This window comes from Manis javanica, chromosome X, assembly GCF_040802235.1.
Source record: "Manis javanica isolate MJ-LG chromosome X, MJ_LKY, whole genome shotgun sequence".
Taxonomy (NCBI): domain Eukaryota; kingdom Metazoa; phylum Chordata; class Mammalia; order Pholidota; family Manidae; genus Manis; species Manis javanica.
The window spans coordinates 40006788-40019406 of record NC_133174.1 but is presented as its reverse complement, the minus strand read 5'-3'; positions in this window follow the sequence as shown (position 1 = coordinate 40019406).

The window sequence follows — 12619 nt, the reverse complement described above, 5'->3', positions numbered from 1 at the left end:
TACAAAGAATTCATGATTCCCCTTCACCTAGATACCCCAAGTGTTAACTTTACCACATTTGCTTTATCCTTCCTTCTCTCATTTACACGCATATATATTTACAAATATATACAAATACATATATAAAAACATACAAATATATATGTGCATATATATGTGTTTTTTTTCTCAGCAGTTTGAGAGTAAATCACGGGAATGTCCCTTTACCTGTATCCTGGTGGGTGGGCATTTCCTGAGAACAAGGACTCCCTTTTGTGCAACTACAGCGCGACTGTGAAGACCACGCAATCAGTATCTACCTAGTGTAGATAGTACAGTATTATCTAGCTGAATTTTCGTCAGTTGTCCCACTAATGTCCTTGACAATAAAATGAAAAAAAGTATTTCATTACCAAATCTGATCCAGGGTAAAGCATTGCATTAGATGTATTTGGTCTCTTTTAACCGGGAACCGGTCCTCAAGCCTTTGTTTCATGCCAATGTCATTTTTAGAGTTCAAAATATAGGATGTTCTTTAATATGGGATTATTTGATATTTCCCCATGGTTCATTCAGGTTATGCTTTCTTCGCAATACTACAAAAGTGATGCCATATGGTTCTTAGCATCTGGAGGCAAATGGTGTTGATTTGTTAACCTTGATTTCAATATGTGGTTATTGAATCTTTGTGAAATACAATCTCATCATACCACCCTTCAAGGGACCCAAGGGCATTCAAGGCCCTTGAACTTGCTGGTAGTCCCTTCTTGACCTTAGTTGGGGTCTAGCCATGTACTCTTTGCTTCTTGTCTTTGAACTTGCTACTCCCTCTGCCTAGAACACTTTCTTCTCTCACTGACTCAACCCTGACCTCTGTGCTGGGCTCAGTTCTAAGATTCAGCCTCATGTCCCCCCCACCAGGAAGCCGACACCCTGACTCTAACCTGTTGCTCTTATAGCATCCTGTCTTTATGTTTTTATTATGATGCTCACCACACTGATGGAGAAATGTGTGTTTCTCTGTCTCTCCTGCTACATTATGAGCTCACAGAGGGTACGGCCTGGATCTTTTCAGATAATATAAATCCCTTCATTCAAAAATCACCTCCAGTTGACACATCTGGGTTCATCAATTCCTTGCAATGAGAGAGAACACACACATTAGGGGAAACCATAGGTTGTCTCAGTAAAAAGGTGTAGAAAGAACCTATGATAGGATTTGGCTTTGTATAAGAAGATTTTGGGGAGACTCCAAGGAATGAAGGCTTTCAGGAAGTGGGGTAAAGTGTCTGTGATTGGGTATCTTAGTTCCTGTCTAGAAGGTGAGAAGAATGGAGTGATTGATAAAGAAGCAGCACTTGCTCACATGAGTTAGGAGAGGGTGATGTTTGGGCATTTTTGGGATTTGGGCAATGTTTGTTAGTCTTGTTTTCATCTTGATCCACCAGTCACAGAGCAGCCTGGTCTGATGGTGGTGACCTGTGAAATCATTCATGCTCCACAAGAGAATGCCAAGGCCTTTCTGTGAGTGCCAGGCGAGCTCCTGCACGGCAGGGGCTGCATTTCTTTCTCACTCTCCCCTTTTGTGCAAGGCCAGATGAAGTCAGGCCATGGAATGTGAATCTGTATATTCTTTTTTGTTGAAGTATAGTTGGTACACAATATTATATTGGTTTCAACTACACAACACAGGGGTTTAAGTGTTACCCACATTATTAAATCCTCACCCCCTCTGATGCAGTTACTATCTGTCCACATAGGAAGATGTTACAGAATCATTGGCTATATTCTCTAGCCTGTGCTTTCATCCCTGAAACCAACTTATATTATGATTGAGATTTTTGTGCCCCTTTACCCACCTTACCCTTCACTGCCCCACCCCAACCCCCATGGTACCCACCAGGCTCTTCTCTGTGTCTATGAGTTTATTTCTGTTTTGTTCATTTGTTTTGTTGTATTTTTTAGATTCCACATATAAGTGAAAGAGTGTGATATTCATCTCTCTGTCTGGCTTATTTCACTTAGCTTACTACTTCTAGGTTCAGCCATGTTGTTGCAAGTGGCAGGGGAATCTATACATTCTAATCATTACTGTTCCCAAGATTTTGCTGATCTGGATGCGGCTCAGAGAAAGTAGTCTGTAGCAGGCCTGGAGCTAGTCTCTCCTGCTCCTGGTGTTGCAGGATGAGTTGTTGGATCCTCTGGTGTCACAAGGGTGGCACACTGGCATTTAAGGCTCTGGACAGGATATCCTGGCCACATGCATTACAGTCAATTTCCAGAAACAAGTAGCTGGTTTGTCCTCACAATAGATCCGGTAGACAGGAGCTTGGACGACCAGGCCCATGCAAACATGTCCCAAACTCCAGCTGGACTATTGTAAAAGCCAGGTGGCTTTTTCTTTTAGCCTCATCAGAAATTGTTCTACTTGACCTGTAGTGTTTCTGTAAGTACAGCAAGGAGTGTTTGCTGAAGCATAAACTCCCCCTTGGCTGGCCCAAAGGAAATCAATAGTTATGAGCTTGCTCATAACAACTCTGGCTAATGAATTGAAATTTAAGCTGGTTTGTTGGACTTTTAGAGCAGAAATTGTGCCACTTATGGCATCTGCTAAGGTCAGCGACAGATTTTGGGTCACCTTTTCACTGATGTGGGAACTGAGTATGCATGAAGCCAGTTGTCTGTCCTGGGAGCTCTCCAGAGTCACCTGTGCTTGCTTCATCTTTTTGGGAAAACATGTGCCACAGTAGGGGTGGTAGTTTTGAACATCTGAAAGTCTCTGACAATTACCTGATATACTGGCTAAATTAGTGCATGGCAGGTGGATTAAGTCCAATGCCCACATAAAAGATGGTATTCCAATGGGCAGAGACTCTACTGGGAGCATAAGTATCATTTTGCACGAGCTAGTTGTAGGTCCCTTGATATGAGCAGGTACCTTGATATGAGTGGAGTTAAATGACTCCTGAAAGCTACGTCTCTGAAGAGAACAAACAACTGTAGCCAGCATAGTGCCAGCATTAGTGCCCATGCCTGAACGGCTAGGTCTTGCTGGTAGGGTTCTAATGACCTTCAGCAGAAGCCTTCTGTTGTTGATGTCAGGTCAATTTCTCTGTGACCAATGTTTGGGATGAATGATATGAGGACAATTTAAGAACTAGAATGGGCTTATAAAATGAACAGTCAACAGAAAATCTGAATAGACCAATTACAAGCAAGGATATTGAATTGGTAATAAAAAAACTACCTAAGGAAAAAAAAAACTACCTAAGAACAAAACCCCTGGACCAGATGGTCTCACTGCTGAATTTTATCAAACATTTAGTGAAGACCCATCCTCCTTAAAGTTTTCCAAAAACTAGAAGAGGAGGGAATACTTCCAAACTACAAGGCTGGTATCACTCTAATACCAAAACCAGTCAAAGGCACCACAAAAAAGAAAATTACAGACCAATATCCCTGATGAGCATAGATGAAAAAACACTCAACAAAATATTACAAACCAAATTCAAAAATACATCGAAAAGATCATCCATCATAATCAAGTGGGATTTACTCCAGGGATGCAAGGATGGTATAATATTCAAAAATCCATCAACATCATCCACCACATCAACAAAGAGGACAAAAACCACATGATTATCTCCATAGATGCTGAAAAAGCATTTGACAAAAGTCAACACCCATTCATGATAAAAACTCAACAAAATGGGTAGAGAGGACAAGTACCTTGATATAATAAAGGCCATTTATGATAAAACCACTGCCAACATTATACTTAACAGCAAAAAGCTGAAAGGTTTTCCTTTAAGATCGGGAACAATCTCCAAGAAGACAAAGATGCCCACTCTCCCCACTTTTATTCAACATAGTTCTGGAAGTCCTAGTCATGGCAATCAGACAATACAAAGAAATAAAAGGCATCCAGATAGGCAAGGAAGAAGTTAAACTATCCCTGTTTGCAGATGACATGATATTGTACATAAAACTCCTAAACAATCCACTCCAAAACTACTAGATCTACTATCTGAATTCAGCAAAGTTGCAGGATACAAAATTAGTACACAGAAATCTGTTGCACTCCTATACACTAACAATGAACTAGCAGAAAGAGGAATCAGGAAAACAATTCCATTCACAATTGCATCAAAAAGAATAAAATACCTAGGAATAAACCTAACCAAGGAAGTGAAAGACCTATACTCTGAAAACTACAAGACACTCCTAAGAGAAATTAAAGAGGACACTAATAAATGGAAATTCATCCCATACTCTCGGGTAGGAAGAATTAGTATTGTCAAAATGGCCATCCTGCCTAAGGCAATCTACAGATTCAATGCAATCCCTATCAAAATACCAACAGCATTCTTCAACGGACTAGAGCAAATAGTTCTAAAATTCATGGGAACACAAAAGACCCCAAATAGCCAAAGCAATCCTGAGAAGGAAGAATAAAGTGTGGGGGATTGCACTCCCCTACTTCAAGCTCTACTGAAAAGCCACAGTAATCAAGACAATTTGGTACTGGCACAAGAACAGACCCACAGACCAATGGAACAGACTAGAGAGCCCAGATATAAACCCAAGCATATGTGGTCAATAAATATACAATAAAGAAGCCATGGACATACAATGGGGAAATGACAGCCTCTTCAACAGTGGGTGCTGGCAAAACTGGACAGCTACATGCAAGAGAATGAATCTGGATTATTGTCTAACCCCATACACAAAAGTAAACTCAAAATGGATGAAAGACCTGAATGTAAGTCATGAAACCATAAAACTCTTAGAAGAAACCATGGGCAAAAATCTCTTGAATATAAACATGAGCAACTTTTTCCCAAATGCATGTCCTCAGGCAAGGGAAACAAAATAAAAAATGAACAAATGGGACTACACCAAGCTACAAAGCTTCTGTACAGCAAAGGACACCATCAGCAGAACAAAAAGGCATCCTACAGTATGGGAGAATATATTTGTAAATGACATATCCGACAAGGGGTTAACATCCAAAATATATAAAGAACTCATATGCCTCAACACCCAAAAAGCAAATAACCATATGAAAAAATGGGTGGAGGATCTGAACAGACACTTCTCCAAAGAAGAGATCACATGGCCAACAGGCACATGAAAAGATGCTCCACATCGCTAATTATCAGAGAAATGCAAATTAAAACCACAATGAGGTATCACCTCACACCAGTTAGAATGGCCAACATAGAAAAGACTAGGAACAACAAATGCTGGCAAGGATGTGGAGAAAGGGGAACCCTCCTACACTGCTGGTGGGAATGTAAATAGTTCAACCACTGTGGAAAGCAATATGTAGGTTCCTCAAAAAAACTAAAAATAGAAATACCATTTGACTCGGGAATTCTACTCCTAGGAATTTACCCAAAGAAAACAAGTTCTCAGACTCAAAAAGACATATGCACCCCTGTTTATTGCAGCACTATTTACAATAGCCAAGATATGGAAGCAACCTAAGTGTCCATCAGTAGATGAATGGATAAAGAAGATGTGTTACATATACACAACGGAATATTTACTCAGCTATAAGAAAGAAATCTTGCCATTTGCAACAACATGGATGGAGCTGGAGATATTATGCTTAGTAAAATAAGCCAGGCGGAGAAAGACAAGTACCAAATGATTTCCCTCATTTGTGGAGTATAACAAGGAAGCAAAACTGAAGGAACAAAACAGCAGCAGACTCACCTACAGACTTCAAGAAGGGACTAGTGGTTACCAAAGGGGAGGAGTAGGGGAGGGTGGTTGGGGAGGGAGGGAGAAGGGGATTGTGGGGTATCATGATTGGTGCACATGGTGTATGTGGGGTCATGGCGAAGACAGAGTAGCTCAGAGAAGACAAATGGGATCTTACTACACTGATGGACAGTGACTGCAATGGGGTATGGGGGGAACTTGATAATAAGGGTGAATGTGATAACCACATTGTTTTTCTTGTGAAACCTTCATAAGAGTGTATATCAATGATACCTTAATAAGAATAAGTAAAAATAAAATGAACACTCATTAATTTTTTGTCTGCAAACAGTTAAATTCAGAGCAGTAGCTTATAGTCTAAGTAAACCCTATCAGAATGTTTTCTTTTCTCCTAAGTGGAGGAAGATCGTGGAGGGTCAAAAGGCACAGGATGAAGAAGATAAGGGAGAATATGAGGAGCCTTTCAGTTGGTTACTGGGTAACCGACTTTACTAGTGTGAGGTACAGAAATAGGTAAAGGGAAAGAAAAAGGCTGCCGAAGAATGAGAAAAGTAACTTTGGGCAGAAGCTGGCTACTTCTGCAGTCAGCAGTTTCTGGAGGGTTCGTAAGAATCCTGTTGAGTGTCCCAGTAGAATGGCCATGCAGTGATCAGGGTAACGTGATGTGTAGTTTTTCATTTGGGAAACATGAGCTTCAGTATCAGTACCTTGGAGTTTTATTGCTGTGTCAGCTGCTGACAGTACCTGATGAGGCCTTTTCCACTGAGGCTCATGGGTAGTTTTCTCTGATGTCTTTTCAGAAAATCAAACCTTCAGGTCTGAGATCATGCAGAGGCTGCTTAGTTGGGTGTTTTGAAAATGTAGGCTCTACTTGTTGGTGATAAAGCTGGAGGCACTGTATGAGTCCCTTACAGAAACATATCAGCTTCTAACAGGGTAAAGTCCAGGGCTGGAAATAGTTTCCAAATGTGTGGGGCAATCTGTTATTAACTCAGGAGATTACTTGTGGCTCCTAGAGGGGACAGGGCGTGTTACCATCAAGGAGAATGGCAGTACTTTAGGCCATGGACATTCAAGGGGTTTCTGAGAGCTTTGATAATTTTGGTTTCAGAATTTATTTAGTTCTTTATGCTTTTCCTGAATGTATGGATGATAAGGACAGTGCCATTCCAGAAAATAAGAATAAAAAATTAGGGTCAGTGACCAGTGTTTTGTATGTTTCTTACTTAGAAACTGTCCAGGCATACAAAGATTATTTATTAATTAACTTAATCCTTTATCTAAGGTCTTAAAGTTAGTTAGGATCTGGAAATTTCAGTATTAGCTAATAGGTTAAATCCTTGTGATTTGTAGCAACTTATAAATTTCATATAATTAAACTCTTTGAAAAGACTTCTATTACCATTCCATTTAGTTGTTCGTATATATACATATTCATATATATACACATATATTAACATTCATATATGTACATATATACACACATTCATATATATACACATTTGTATATATACATATATCCACATATATATGCACATTCATGTATATATATGTACACACATACACACTGTATATGCACATTCATATATACATATACATATTCATATATATACACACTCATATATAAATACATGTATATACACATTCACATATATGCACACATATATACACACACATGAAGTTATGGAAACAATGGTGACTACTTAACCCATAAAACCAGTATAGGAAATTCAGATAGTTTCAATAATTTAACCCTGGTTTTGTACAAACCAAAATATAATGCTGACATTATTTTTAAATGGGAAATGAAATTTTAAAGACTCAGTCATATCAAAAGCTCTTCTTTATCTTGGAGTTAAGTTCTTTTCTTCTTTTCTCATAAATAAAATAGTGGAGGCTATTATGTAAATTCAGTTTTTGCTGTTCATGAAAAGAAGTATCATTGAAGAACATTTTTTTTCTTCTTTTAGATATTTTGGACAGTTTATCTGGATTAGATATTCCTAGAGTGTACATATAATAACTGAATTTTTTTGAACAGTTTATCATAAAAGTTTACCAAGGTGGAAAAAGAGGGAGAGGAACAAAAAAATTGAGCAGGGAGCCAGCTTCAGACAAATAGGAAATAATCATTGTAAAAGGCTAATCATGCTCCTTTTAGAAGGAGAGGGAAGAGTGTACAGATAAAACCATTTTGACAAACACGAGAGAGAGAGAGAGAGGGAGGGAGGGACTACAGCTGGTTTAGATACTAATTTAGGCTGCTGCTGACAATTCTACCAATTTTTAAGCTACCATTCGTTAACCCTTGAAATATGGAAATTGTCTCCTTATGAAGGTTTCTTCCCTTTTTGTTTTAAAGTACCTCTTAAACTAATAACATTGTTCATGTCAAAACTTCCCCAGTGTGGCCACGGTAATTTCAAATTGGCCCTAGAGAAATTAGGCCAGGTAGAGAACATGACAATAGGAAAATATGAAGGAAGCAGGTGTTTAATGTGAAACAGTTTCAGTTTTAGATTCAGAAGACCCCATGACAGCATCCATTGACCATAGGATGGTGCTGGTACAATCTTGTGTCTCTAGAGCCTGGTGTAAGGCCAACCATTACCCCTCGGACGCTACATAAAACCTGATTCTGGGCTGATGAAACACAGTTCTTAGAGACATAAAGACATAACTGAGGAAGTCCTTTAAAGGTTTTAATAGTTTTACTGATGTATAATACACATACAATGAACTGACATATATATAAAGTATAATTTGATTAGTTCTGACATATGTACATAAGCCTGAAGCCATCACCACCATCAAGGTAATGATGGATGTATCTACACATATACCAATTCCCCAGAGTTTCCTCTGCCCCTTTATTATCTCTCCCTCTTGCCCCTCCAAGATCCTAACTCCCAGGCAACCACTAACCATTGATCTGCTGTCACATTAGATTTGCTTTCATTTTCTAGATCTTTATAGACATGGAAGTATACAACACGTATTGTTTGTCTGGCTTCTTTCATTCAGCGTAATTATTTTGAAATTCATCTTTCTTACTGTTTGTATTTCATTCTGTTTATTTATTTATTTTATTAATTTGGTATCATTAATCTACAATCACATGAGGAACATTATGTTTACTAAGCTCCCCCATTACCAAGTCCCCCTCACAAACCCCATTTCAATCTCTGTCCATCAGCGAGGTAAGATGCTACAGAGTCACTACTTGTCTTCTCTGTTGCACAGCCCTCCCCGTGCCTCCCCCACATTATACATGCTAATTGTAACCACCCTTTCCCATTCCTCCTCCTTATCCCTCCCTTCCCACCCATCCTCCCCAGTACCTTTTCCTTTGGTAACTCTTAGTCCATTCTTGGGTTCTGTGATTCTGCTGCTGTTTTGTTCCTTCAGTTTTTTCTTTGTTCTTATACTCCACAGATGAGTGAAATCATTTGGTACTTCTCTTTCTCTGCCTGGCTTATTTCACTGAGCATAATACCATCTAGCTCCATCCATGTTGTTGCAAATGGTAGGATTTATTTTCTTCTTATGGCTGAATAATATTCCATTGTGTATATGTACCACATCTTCTTTATCCATTCATCTACTGATGGACACTTAGGTTGCTTGCATTTCTTCGCTATTGTAAATAGTGCTGCAATAAACATAGGGGTGCATCTGTCTTTTTCAAACTGAGCTGCTGTATTCTTAGGGTAGATACCTAGAAGTGGAATTCCTGGGTCAAATGGTATTTCTATTTTGAGCTTTTTGAGGAACCTCCATATTGCTTTCCATAATGGTTGAACTAGCTTACATTCCCACCAGCAGTGTAGGAGGGTTCCACTTTCTTTGCATCCTCACCAGCATTTGTTGTTCCTAGTCTTTTGCTTGGTGGCCATCCTAACTGGTGTGAGGTGATATCTGATTGTGGTTTTAATTTGCATTTCTCTGATGATTAGCGAAGTGGAACATCTTTTCATGTGTCTGTTGGCCATCTGAATTTCTTCTTTGGAGAACTGTCTATTCAGCTCTTCTGCCCATTTTTAATTGCATTATTTGCTTTTTGTTTGTTGAGGTGCATGAACTCTTTATATATTTCGGATGTCAACCCCTTATCGGATATGTCATTTATGAATATATTTTCCCATACTGTAGGATGTCTTTTTGTTCTATTGATGGTGTCCTTTGCTGTACAGAAGCTTTTCAGCTTGATATAGTCCCATTTGTTCATTTTTTGCTTTTGTTTCCCTTGCCCGGGGAGATATGTTCATGAAGAAGTTGCTCATGTTTATGTCCAAGAGATTTTTGCCTATGTTTTTTTCTAAGAGTTTTATGGTTTCATGACTAACATTCAAGTCTTTGATCCATTTTGAATTGACTTTTGTGTATGGGTATATACAATGATCCAGTTTCATTCTCTTACATGTAGCTGTCCAGTTTTGCCAACACCAGTTATTGAAGAGGCTGTCATTTCCCCATTGTATATCCATGGCTCCCTTATCATATATTAATTGACCAAATATGTTTGGGTTAATGTCTGGAGTGTCTATTCTGTTCCACTGGTCTGTGGGTGTGTTCTTGTGCCAGTACCAAATTGTCTTGATTACTGTGGCTTTGTAGTAGAGCTTGAAGTTGGGGAGTGAGATCCCCCACGCTTTATTCTTCCTTCTCAGGCTTGCTTTGGCTCTTCAGGGTCTTTTGTGGTTCCATATCAATTTTAAAATTATTTGTTCCAGTTCGTTGAAGAATGCTGTTGATATTTTGATAGGGATTGCATTGAATCTGCAGATTGCTTTAGGCAGGATGGCCATTTTGACAATATTAATTCTTCCCATCCATGAGCACGGCATGTGTTTCCATTTATTGGTATCTTCTTTAATTTCTCTCATGAGTGTCTTGTAGTTTTCAGAGTATGGGTCTTTCACTTCCTTTGTTAGGTCTATTCTTAGGTATTTGATTCTTTTTGATGGGAGTTGTGAATGGAATTGTTTTCCTGATTTCTCTTTCTGCAGTTCACTGTTAGTGTATAGGAAAGCAACAGATTTCTGTGTATTAATTTTGTATCCTGCAACTTTGCTGAATTCAGGTATTGAAGTCTCCTAAAATGAATGCATTGCATTCTATTTCCTCCTTTAATTCTGTTAGTATTTGTTTCACGTATGTTGGTGCTCCTGTGTTGGGTGCATATATATTTATAAAGGTTATATCCTCTTGTTGGGCTGACCCCTTTATCATTATGTAATGTCCTTCTTTATCTCTTGTTACTTTCTTTGTTTTGAAGTCTATTTTGTCTGCTAAAAGTACTGTAACACCTTTTTTCTCCCTATTGTTTGCATGAAATATCTTTTTCCATCCCTTGAATTTTAGTCTGTGTATATCTTTGGGTTTAAGGTTAGTCTCTTGTAAGCAGCATATAGATGGGTCTTGCTTTTTTATCCATTCTATTACTCTGTGTCTTTTGATCGGTCCATTTACATTTAGGGTGATTATCGAAAAATATGTACTTACTGCCATTGCAGGGTTTGGATTCGTGGTTACCAAACGTTCAGGGGTAGCTTCATTACTATCTGACTGTCTAACTTTAACTCACTTATTATGCAATTATAAACACGGTCTGATGATTCTTTATTTCTCTCACTTCTTATTCTTCCTCCTCCATTCTTTATATGTTAGGTGTTTTATTCTGTGCTCTTTTATGTTTCCTTTGACTGCTTTTGTGAGTAGTTGATTTTATTTTTTGCCTTTAGTTAGTATTTGGTTGGTCTGCTTTCTTTGCTGTGATTTTATTTTCTCTGGTGACATCTATTTAGCCTTAGGTGCACTTCCATCTAGAGCAGTCCCTTTAAAATATTTTGTAGAGGTGGTTTGTGGGAGGAAAATTCCCTCAACTTTAGCTTGTCTGGAAATTGTTTAATCCCTCTTTCAAATTTAAATGATAATCGTGCTGGATATAGTATTCTTGGTTTAAGGCCCTTCTGTTTCAGTGCATTAAATATATTTTGGGTGAATATATTTGGGATATTGTGCATAAAAAACCCTAAAGACTCTACTCCAAAAGTACTAAAACTAATAATTTCCATTCTCTTCTGGTCTCTCTTTTAGGAATAGTTGTATATGTTATACTTTCAAAAATATGTATGGTTTTTAGAGGAGATTTCCACCTCCCTACTCACATAGCCATCTTGAGCCCTCTCTCTCAGGTCTCATTATCTTATAGCCATTTTCTCACATGATGAAAAAGCTTCATGCTAAGAATGGCTGACATTTTGGAAATGATAATTGAATTGAATTAATCAACCTCAGCCTCAAGAAAGAAAGACACACTCTTGGTTGGGCAATTACTGTTTTAGATCTTTCACCTGCTTAGAGGAGGAAACATTCTGTACTTACTCCTGCTTCAGATAAGCCTGGCGTATGTACCAGAGTTCTGGTAACATACTTCTCTCCTTTCCACCCTAACCCTTCCTCTTCTACTTTCTGAGACGAGACCTCTGGTTAATTCTGCCTCCTCTTTCCTCCAGATCTGCAGACAGGCTGCCATGGGTAAAACCAACAATGTTGTTCACGAAGCTGTTGTGGGCTGTATGCAGGACTATGGCCTCTCCTCAGTCCTCTCAGTCATAGTTTCCCACAGCAATAACAATGAACAAGATCAAACAGGGCTGTCTGCCTCTTTGGGACAGAATTTGTGCCAGTGTCCTTGTCCCATGGTCCTTGAAGATGAACTACATTGGCAAAGATCAGGCTAACGGTCAGTTTCAAGACAGCTACTTGGATCCCTACAGGAAGCCAAGCAAGACCAAAACCCTTCGTAAGACAGGCTGGGAAAGTTGTTTGAGACCAGTCAAGCCTTCAGATAAGAACAGCAATATTCATTTGAGCCCTTACTTGGCATCATCCCTGTGCTAATTAA